We start from the raw sequence: 11625 nt of genomic DNA, 5'->3' as shown, positions 1-11625 counted from the left end.
ATGTATATATTAGAAAATTTATGAATTTTGCCTAGCTAAAAAAATTTATGACATTTCTTTTTTTTTTCAATTTTCTTGCTTGTGCTTTGGGTGTCATGTCCAACAAAAATCATTGTCAAGGCCCACGTCAAGGAGCTTTATTTCTGCATTTTATTCTAGGAGTTTCAGGGTTTCAGGTCTAATATTTAAGCCTTTAATATGCTTGACTTAATGTTTGTGAGTTGTGTAAAATATGGGTCTAGTTTTATTCTTTTAAATGTGAACATCTAATTATCCCAGTTATTAACCATTTTATTGAAGAGACTGTTTTTTTTCCATTGAGTTTTCTTGGCTCCCTTGACAAATATCAGATAACCATATTGGGTTATTGGATTTATTTGGCTTGGGTTTATTTCTGGGCTTTTGATGACATTTCGATTCCACTTGTTCGACTTAGTATGAATAGAATGTTAGATTTCTAATTTATATTCTTTCAAAGCTTTATAGTTCCATGTATTTTGACATCTAGTATTACTGTTAACATTCTAGAAAATTTATTATCTTAGTGATTTAAAATAAAAACTCACATGAGGCTTGAAAATTCTAATCCAACTTTGAGAATATAAAGAAATACTTTGCTGTTTAAATAAAAACAGGAAATTAACAAATGATACAGTATTATTAACTGGGGTACAGATTTTGTTCAAATTTCACAAAATTTTATGATACTGTCCATTGTTTGTTTTCATACCTTATTCAAGACCCCATATTGTATTTAATTGCTTTGAGCAGCTTCAGCTGCATGGAACAAATTCTGGCAAATTCTCTTTTCATTTTTATTCTATTACAAATAATTTCTAATTTTCCCTGTTATGGCCTCTTAGATACACACATCAATTAAAAGCAGATATTTAATTTCTAAATACAAAGGATTTTATTTAAAGTATCTTTAATATTAATTTCTCATTTTGATTCTAATTTCTCATTTAAATGCTTTCTTTGTTGCAATCACCCTTGGTGCTTTTTTCAGTCTAACTTATTGAGGCTTTCGATGGCTAAGTCGAAAATCTCTCTTGGTAAAAGTCACATTACATTTGAAAATATATGGGTTATTTTCAAATATCTTTTAATGTTGATTTCTAACATAATTTCACAGTGATAAGAGAACAGACTCTGTATGATTTCAATAGTTTTAGACCATGAAATTTTTCACCTTGCTTTATGTCCCTAGATATATTCCAGGGTCTCCAAGTTTACAGTCTATAGGGACTTGAATAGAATTTGTATGCTACTGTAAAAATTGTGTGTGAAAATTGCATAAATTTCAATTATGTTGAATTGGTTCACAGTGCCTTTCAGGTCTACTATATCCTTCTCCTTCTCTGTATATTCAATCTATTAAGTTTTGAGAGTTTGATATTGAAATTCCAACTAAAATCTTAATTTACCTACTTAAAAAAATAATTGCAATATATAGAGGAACTACATGTATTTCCCAAGTCTCCTGTAAATGTGTTATACTTTCATAATTTAAAAAAATAAAAAATTTTTAAAATAAATAAATTGTAGTAAAGTCATTTTAAAAGTCAGACATGATAAATTACCCAAAAACTGATACAAGTTAATAGCTGTATGTGGTCAAGAAAAGGGACGTGGTCCAGTTGGAAGGGTGGGTCAGTTGAGCAGAAAGCAGCTTTGAAAGAGCAAAGAGTCTAATGACCCTGAAGAGCACTGGGAAGTGTTCCTAGATGTGGGGTACTTCTGCAGACTGTCAGCGAGTCTCAGGGATTGCTAACAGAGTGTTTACAAAACCTACTGAGTTCTATGATAGTCATGTACAGGTGGGAGAGTCGGACCATAAAGAAGGCGGAGCATCGAAGAATTGATGCTTTTGAACTGTGGTGCCAGAGAAGATTCTTGAGTGTCCCTTGGACAGCGAGGAAATCAGTCAATCCTAAAAGAAATCAACCCTGAATATTTGTGGAAGGATTGATGCTGAAGCTGAAGCTCCAATACTTTGGCCACTTGATCTGAAGAGTCAACTCATTGGCAAAGACTGATGCCGGGAAGGATGGAGGGCAGGAGGAAAAGGGGGCGAGAGAGGATGAAATGGTTGGATGGCATCACCGACACAATGGACACGAGTTTGAGCAAATCCGGGAAACAGAAAAGGATAGGGAAGCCTGTAATGGTGTGGTCCATGAGGCCACAAAGAGTTGGACATGACTTAGCGACTGAACAACAACAACAATCTCAAATTCAAGTCCATTTAATAACTCTGCTCCATGATTATATTTTTAGGACAATTTTAGTCATTACTTAGAAGGTAACAGGAATAAAAATAGGAGAGGATTTTCCCAATCTGGTAAATAAATTCAGAGGTGAGGAGTATCAATTCTGGAAGGGCAGAGAACAATGATTGTGACTTACTTTGTGCTGGATCTTCAGTTATGCCCCATTAAGAATGCAGATCTTGAAAGTTGTTGATCAGTATACTTCATTATTTCATGGATTCCTGAATTTGCAACTCCCTGAGTTTTGCACCAAGCTCCTCCCTTGAGAACCCAGATGGACGTGGGAGTCAACTTGTCATAGTCAGAGAGGGCATAGAAAAGGGTAAGCCCTTGAGTTTGGCTTTCACAGAATAAAATCGCTCCTTTTACAAATAGCAATTTTGGATATTGATTCAGGGGGAAAAGAGACCTCTGTCCACTAAACCACCTGTGTTTCTTCTAGAAACTGAAACAATTGAACCTTTCTTTCTTCTTCTCCATTAGCTCTTAGAATTTGGGCCCACTGCTCCTCCTTCCATGTGACTCCTCTTTCTTATGTAGTACAATAGATAACAGGATTATATTATGAACTCCTCAGCCTTCAGCTGACCTGGATACATGGTGCACAAGTGTTTTAAGTCTTTACCAGAATTTTATCACTGTTGCCTAGAAAGAAACTGACAAGGGACACATTAAATACTGACGAGGTTTCAAAAACAATTTCGAAACTCATGTGATACTATCCTACTCTTTATTCTGTAGTCAAAACAATAGGACATAGCTACCTGCTCAGGGAATACCTTTGTTCTGTTCCTCCCGTGATTCCCTACCCATAGTCACAAAACTATTTTCAAAGGTAAGTTCAAAAATAACTCATTCTTAAAATAAATAAATAAATAAATAAATAACTAAAAGTTTGGCAGAATTCACTAAAAATAAATAAATAAATAACTCATTCTTAAAATCAACACAAATACAGAGTAAATTATTCTTTCCATTCTGTTTGTGTATTAGCTTAATTTTGGACAAGATGTTAATCATTACCATACTCATTTAATTTTCTCTAATGCTCCATGGGTCTATCTTGCTTGTGAAATTAAGGCTTCATTCAGAAAACAAGTCCTACCTTACTCACCTTTATTTGTATAATATCCAAAATCCCTGACATCCTCAGAATGGAGTGGGATGAAGTAGAAACCAAAATCAAGTGATAATAGGAAAGAAAGGTTTGCATATAATTTGGATTTTCCTCTGTCTCCATGAATAGGCATGAGATTCCAGAAGAACTTCCCACGTATGAGGACCTTAAACCACACTGGTGTTAGCCACACAGTCTTCTGCTTGCTGGGCATCCCTGGCCTTGAAGACCACTACATGTAGATTTCCATCCCCTTTGTTATTACCTATGCTGCTGCCTTGCTTGGGAACAGCTTGCTCATCTTCATTATCCTCACCAAGCGCAGCCTTCATGAACCCATGTCCTCTTCCTCTGCATGCTATGCGGAGCAGACCTTGTCCTCTCCACGTGTATAGTACCTCAGGCCTTGGCGATCCTCTGGTTCCATGCTGGAGAGCTCTCCCTGGATCGCTGCATTTCTCAGGTATTCTTCCTCTCTTCCGCTTTCATTTACAAGTCTGGGATCTTGCAGGTGATGGCATTTGACCGCTACATTGCCATATGCTGCCCTCTGAGATACACCACTGTTCTCGCACATACACTGATAGGGAAAATTGGTATATCCATCTTCCTAAGAGGTTATTGTACGGTTTTTCATGTAAGGTTTCTTCTGAAAAGACTGACTTTTTATAAAAGTAGCATCCTCCCAAATACTGCTTGTAAGAACGTTGTCCTGGCAAAAATTTCCTGCAATGATATCCAACGAAACGCTGGAGAAGGAAATGGCTACCCACTCCATTATTCTGGCCTGGAGAATTCCATGGATTGTATAGTCCATGGGGTCACGAAGAATCAGTCACAACTGAGCGATTTTCACACAGAACGTCTGGTTTGATTTTTTTGTCCTAATGTCGACCTTGGTCTTAGATATTGTGCTAATCTTTGTTTCATATATGCCTATTCTCCGTGCTGTCTTCCATATTCCTCCCAAGATGCTCCTCACAAAGCTCTCAGCACATGTGGCTCCCATACCTGTCATCATCCTCTTTTATGGACCTGGGATCTTCTCAGTTCTCATCAGTGGTTTGGATACCACATTCAACTTATATTTACATTATGCTGGCCAATGTCTATATTCTCATTCTACCTACATTAAATCCCACAGTTTATGGGATTAAGACCAAGCAGATTCGGGATCTGGTAGTTCATTTGCTGTTTCCAAAGCAGATATGACTACAATAATGGAAACTACCCTTGTGCTTTCCTCAGTAATGCTCATCATGCTTTAGGTTAGCTTTTGTATCAAGATGTGGAGGGGTACAGTGGAAATACTAATCAAATAACTCTGTATCTTGTTGTCATAAAGCAATTTTATCAGGAATGGGTTTGTAAATGTTTCTTGCAAAGTCTTTAATAAATCATTAGATATCACTGCCTTTGGGGTCTTAGTTCACTTTCTTATACATGGAATTCATAACTAGATTAGTTCACCTCCCTACTCCTAGGCTGGAGGTTAGATTGTAATGACCTGGAAACTGACCTTTCCTGGGTAATTGTTAAACTCTTATTTACTAGGGCATTCTATACTTTGAATGGCTGCACCTCTTTTATTCCTCTCATTCAGACATTTTCCTGCCATTTGCCCCTATGTTGTAGCTTTCATCATATTTTTGCTTTTTAGACAATTATAAAATTCATATATATCTTAAAATTCATATATAGTCACCATTAACATAATACCATAAATAATGAGTGTATGTGTAAGTAAATCTTTATCTTTTTAAAACATTAAACAGAGCAAATGTTTACTAATTCTTACATTTTATTTATATTACCAACAGTTTGGAAGAAAATATTCAGCATGAGAGCAAATACAGTACAAACATGTAAGAGCACCCCGAGCAAGCATACGTCAAAGCACACTGACATATGTGGAGGTGGAGCCACGTGGCAGAGTCGGAAGACCCTAAGCTCACCTGCTTCCATGGGCAATCCAAAATTGCAACCACTGACAGAACAGCTACCAATGAAAATGACCCTAAGACTGGCAGAACAGCGTCTCAACAACTAAAGATGGAAAGAAAGAACCACAAGTTGGTAGTGATGTCCTGTGTCTCCTGCATTGCAGGCGGATTCTTTACCATTGAGCAACCAAAAACGCCCAGGAGAAGGAGAGGGTAGGACAAATGGAAAGAGTAGCATTGACATGTATGCACCACCATTTGTAAACAGAGAGCTAGTGGGATGCAGCTGTATAACAGAGGGAGTTCAGCGTGGTGCTCTGTGACAGCCTAGAGGAGTGGGACAGGGGGGAGGTGGGAGGGAGGCTTAAGAGGGAAGGGATATGTGTATACTTACGGCTGATTCACCTTGTCATATGGCAGAAACCAACAAAACATTGTAAAGCAATTATCCTTCAATTAAAAATATATTTTTTAAAAAAGGTCTCTCTATTTTTCTGTATTTTCTCTCTCTTCTCCAGTTGGATAACTCTATTGAAAGACCTGTGGTCTATTTCTGCAAGTGGGGGTACCTTGGTCCAGGGGTAAATGCATTTGTAGTTTTGTCCTAGTGGAAAGATTCCCTTTGTACAGGCTACACTATTTTTCACTACTCCCAGCAATATTTGAGAGTAACTTAGTCCTCACAATGATGCTTGCAGTGTATATTGTCAAGCTTTCAGACATTTTCAACTGGATAGTGTTTCCCATAAGGCTGACTATCTGCACAAGTGCATGCCAATAATCCTTCCCTACCCAACCCCTCCACTGTCCACACAAGCCAATTCCTCCTTCTCGAGGTGCAGTCTGTTCCCCACTCCCTTGGGCCTGTGACCGCCTCATGACTTGCTTTGGCTAGTGGAATAATGTGGAAGTATTATATCCTCTGCCCTATGGATTTAGAGTGAAGTGAAGCAGGAACAACAGTCAGAAGGGAGATATAAAATCAAGAAACAACATAGGGGCAGTTTGGTCTTGGGAAATGAGGGATTTTAAATAAATTATGAATGAAGCTACTGACACACTTCTATTGATAGGCTGTTGGCTCTTGGACTATAAAGTATTTCTGTCATTTGGGGATTTTTTAAAATTGTTATTGTAAACACACACACAAATACAGAAAGCAAAACAAATGCACAGCCTAACAAATTCTTGTAAGGCAAATAACACCCAGATCAAGAAATATAACTTGCACTGACATACCCATTGCCATGTCCATGTGCCCCGTCAGAGTCCCAAAGCTATCACTGGCATACTTGACATATCTAATTACATGTACATTCATGTCTTTCAGCAATTTGCATTCAAATTCTGCCATTTCACCTACAACAACCATCTGAATATTTCATTTGCTTCTGTATCTTAACTGGGATTATGTTTGTCTAGTCAAGAAACCGCTGTATGTCCAGTAGCACATCTAAATCTTTATTTTTCCGTTCCTCACACTTCAGTTCAGTTCAGTTCAGTCACTCAGTCATGTGACTGAGTGACCCCATGAATCACAGCATGCCAGGCCTCCCTGTCCATCACCAACTCCCGGAGTTTACTCAAACTCATGTCCATTGAGTCAGTGATGCCATCCAGCCATTTCATCCTCTGTCGCCTCCTTCTCCTTCTGCCCCCAATCCCTCCCAGCATCAGGGTTTTTCCCAAAGAGTCAACTCTTCGCATGAGGTGGCCAAAGTACTGGAGTTTCAGTTTCAGCATCAGTCCTTCCAATGAACATCCAGGACTGACTGATCTCCTTTAGGATGGACTGGTTGGGTTTGCTTGCAGTCCAGAACATTTTATTGTTAGTTATCATTAAAAATGACAAATATAATTTCCCCTCCTTTTCGCAAAACCAGCAACACCAGTGGTGTTAATATCACCTGGAAATGATTCTCTCACCGTACTTAACAATACCTGTTCTAGTATCATCCTCCCAATTCCGGGTTTTATTTTAGGAGACCTGCAGAGAATTTAGCAGCACTCTGGTCCAAACTGTGGCTGATTTTGGTGGATCTGAAGCTGAAAAGAACTTGCCACAGTGAGGAGCATCCTAAGAGGCTGGTAAAAGGATCATCCAATGATGAAGATCAGGACTCAGCATCCCGGGACTGCAATCACCTAGAGGAAGTCAGGAAAATACCTTTGGAATGCTGCTGGCAGTTCATGAGTGTATGCATGCTAAATCAATTCAGTCATGTCTGACTCTGTGAGACCCTATGGACTGTAGCCTGCCAGGCTCCTCTGTCCATGGGATTCTCCAGGCAGGAACAGTGGAGTGGACTGCTATGCCCTTATCCAGCCAGAAGTTCATAGTCCTGGCTAAATTCTGTAGGTAACATCCACCGCTCCACGTAAATGATCTCTGGGTTCCCATCACCCTCTCTAATCTGTCTCCAACTCTCCACACAGGGAAGCCCCAGGTGCTGCGGGTTTCAGGAGGAAACCTGAGCCCAGACAGCCTCCCAGGCAACTTTTACTCACCTCTGTTCTCATTCACAGAAACTCCAGCAACCAATAGTTCACCCACTCATTGCCTACAATGTTCAGGGTTTTGACAACTTCCTCATCTGCATTTTTCTAACTCTATAAGAGACACCAGCTTCTATAGTTCCACAAGAAATCTACCACTAGATCAAAATGTGAAACACTAAATTCACCAACCTTAAAGTTCTAACTCCCAAAACATTTTTATATTTTTATGACCTTTAAGGTGACTTAGACAAACCAGGTTCCACAATCTACTTTATCCACCATCCCGTTTGTTTTAATTTATTCATAGACACATTGGATGTTTTTCAGTAAATTAAAAAGAAAAATTTTTGGTCTATAATTGATTTAGAAGGTTATTTTAGTTTCTACTGTACAAGAAAGTGAACCAGTTATACACACACACATATGTATCTCCTGTTTTCAACCTTCTTTATCCATATATATCTATATAGGTCACTACAGAGTGGAGAAGAGTTCCTTGTGCTATAGAAAAGGTCCTTCAGCACGTGCATGCTCCGTCGCTCATCATATTGGACTCTTTGCAACCCCATGGCCTGTAGCCCACTAGGCTCCTTTGTCAATGGGATTATCCAGGCAAGAATACTAGAGTGAGTTGCCATGCCCTCCTCCAGGGATCTTCCCACCCAAGGATCAAACCTGAATCTCTTATGTCTCCTGCATTGGCAACTGGGTTCTTTAGCTCTAGCACCACCTGGGAAGCCCAGAAAAGGTCCTTATTAGTTATCTGTTTTATATACACTTTATATTTTGTAATTAATCACTGTGATCTCTCCATTGCAGTACCTGAAAGAAAGTTGCATGGCTCAAGGTAGCCTGGAGTTAAAACTCCCCTCCAGGTCCTCCCCACCATTCTAGGCCAAACAAAGGACTCTCTCACTTGAAGAAAAATAGACATTAGGTTGATTACACCCAGCTCCAAGCCAGTCCAGCCTCTGGCCGATCTCTAGAACTCCTTGCCTCAGCCGTTTAAGAGATAACTACTCCCAGCAACCTTAGAGAAGAACAGGCCCCCTTAAGACAGTTGCTTTCTACATACATGCCTATCTATACTTACTCTTTTCTTAGATAAATGCAGCAGCTCGCTAATCTGACTGCTGCCCCTTCTTGCCTCATGAAAGGTGATCTGTTCCTGTAGAGTGCCAGTCTCGTTCTTTTCCTGAACCTCGCCTACTCTAACTCCAGATTACAGACCTGCAGCATTTTACTCGTCTTGTCATTTTTGCTTTCCCTTGCTCAAACAGATAGGAACTCAATTAGCATGAAGAAAGAACTTCTTAGGAAAGAATGCTTTTTCTCCATGGAATTCATGTGGATTGAACAATAAGAAACCAGAGGACTCACTTTGTAAGAACCCTGCACTACCACAAACAAGAGGACACTTTTTCTATAATTCAGAGGTTTTTATTTCATTTTACTTAATGTCATGAGCTCTTTAATTGAAAAAATCATGCAGGGATCTTAGTAAATTCCGCCCATAATCTACGCTGTTTGTCTTAAGATTGGCATTAGTAAAAGACATACAATCTAAATATAAATAGATTCCTAAGTAAAAACAATTCACTAGAATGACATCTCAATAAAAATTTATATATTTATATAAAACTACAAAAGAGAAAAAGGATATTGTTTTAAAAAGATGCAATAGACAAGTTTCTATCCTGATTATACTGAACAAAACACGTCCACCACTCCATTATAAGCCTTCATTAACTGATCCGAAAAACAGAGTCCTTCAGGGTCACTTCCTTCCAGAGCCATGTGAGCACTGAACGGTTCCCTCCAAGTCAAGTCCCCACACCATCATCCCTCACACTGGAAGGTTTTTGATGGCTCCTGGTGATTCAAGTTCCATTATCCATGTAATGCTTTTCTCCTGCATTTCCTTGCTTAGTTGGGGTGCTCCTGAAGAAAATCATAAGGATGGCTTTTAGTGAAAAGGGCTATGAGATACTTTCACAGCGAATACCGTCCAGCCCAAAGTCCAGGCACAAGTTCTTACCGACTAAGTAGCTGAAGCCAGACAAGTTCTTCAGGAGAAGCAGACCATGTGCAGAAGTTCTTGCCCGTTTTCCACTGGGCTGCCAGGAGCACCTCAGCCAGAGGGTCCTCCAGGTAGTCCACCTGCTGGAGGCATTTGCAGAGCTCACAGATGATAAAAGACCCAAGGGTGGCATCCTCTGGGTCGTTGTACATATGTCAGTGAGAGTTACTATTCTCCTATAATTCTTTATGTGAAGTCACTAGACACAGGTCCCATTCTTAGCAAACCCAACCAGCACAAAGATCATCCATTCAATACTGAAGATATTCAGTGTTGCTACATTTGCCCAACTGCTTTTGTCTACACCCTCCCCTGAGACAGCAACTTCCCAAGTTCCATCCAGATCTCTGCACTACATCTAAATCTGAAGCAGGACACTCATCAACCTTCAACTTTCAACCCTCCAATCTCCTGTTATTTTTTAAGCTCTAAGGACTCTTAGACAAACCATGTCCCACCATCCATTTCATCCAGTCCCATTCCCTTTAACTTTTCCATGGACATTTTCTCTGTTGAGTTTCATCACTGGAGTCACTCCTTTGGAACACCAGCCCACTTTTACATGCTTTATCATATTTGCCTCCTCCATATCTCTACAGACAGGAAATCAACCAAAAGTAAGATCTCCTGGACAGATCATTTCTCTCTCTTATAAAGGGTCCCCAACATTCCCTATTTCCATTTCGTATTCCCATCATTGGAGATGATCATCTCAACACACTATCCGATCCCTTTCCCATTCCTGCCCTGACTGCCTCAACATCAGATGAAAGACTGACCTTGAAGCTCATTGAATCTACCCGGAAAGAAACCCTCACCTCCCTACCGCCAGCACTGCCCCATGTGGATAGGTACACCCCATCACCAGTGTGGAAAGGCAGAAAATTGACATTGCTTGTAAGTTCTTCCCTCTCTCTCCTCTTCAGCATGTCCTGTCCTTTCAACTTCACCATCTTCCTATGATCCCACAGCTTCTCCCCCTGTCCAGAGCTTCCACCTTACTGCTCAATCCGTACTTCGCGGTAAATCCTCTACGAGCTCATACCATGCCCCCAGGTCCACCCTTGCTCCATCCTGCCTTCTCTCTGTAAATAAAGTTCACATCAACCTTCTGACATAGCAAGATACCTCATTCAGCCAGGCCAACTCCCCCTTCCTTTATTTTCTCCTGTAAGTTATACAAGTCTAGGTGCCACTGCTGGTCAGATCCAAGAGGATTCACTTCCTCTTGGTAGGAAGGTAGGATCCACTTTTAGAGGAGTTCAGTACTCAATGCACCTTTTATGGGTGAAGAAATCCGCTTGAGGAAAGAGAGCTTTACCCTGTGGAATTCATTCAGCCTGAACTGTAAGAAACTAAGTTGTTCCTTTTGTAAGATTCAACCCCTACCAAAAATTAGAGGATACATTTTCTATAAACTAGAAGCTTTTATTTCATTTCATGAATATTGAATTGAACAGATCATGCTCAAATTTTAGCAATCAATGCCTACTGTTATTGAACCTGAGTTTCTATGAAAGTTGCAGTTACCAAAATACATACAATCCAAAATAGATTTCTAAGGGTCAACCATTAAATATAATCCTATCCCACTAAAAAGAAAAATGCATTTATACTGATGCACAATACAAAACTGATGAAAGGAAATTGTATTAAAATGATGAAGTAAAAAAAAAATGATGGAATGGAAGTTGGGTGGGGTTTGTTTATTCT

The 11625-nt window shown here is 39.6% G+C and overlaps 1 pseudogene; it reads left to right on the top strand.

The window, feature by feature from the left end:
* Positions 1-3548: 3548 nt before the first annotated feature.
* LOC122704824 lies at positions 3549-4602 on the top strand (annotated as a pseudogene).
* The last annotated feature ends 7023 nt before the right edge of the window (positions 4603-11625 follow it).

The sequence above is a fragment of the Cervus elaphus genome, chromosome 1, assembly GCF_910594005.1.
Source record: "Cervus elaphus chromosome 1, mCerEla1.1, whole genome shotgun sequence".
NCBI classification, from domain to species: domain Eukaryota; kingdom Metazoa; phylum Chordata; class Mammalia; order Artiodactyla; family Cervidae; genus Cervus; species Cervus elaphus.
Note: the sequence above shows the minus strand (reverse complement) of the source record. Positions and strands in the feature narration are given on the sequence as shown.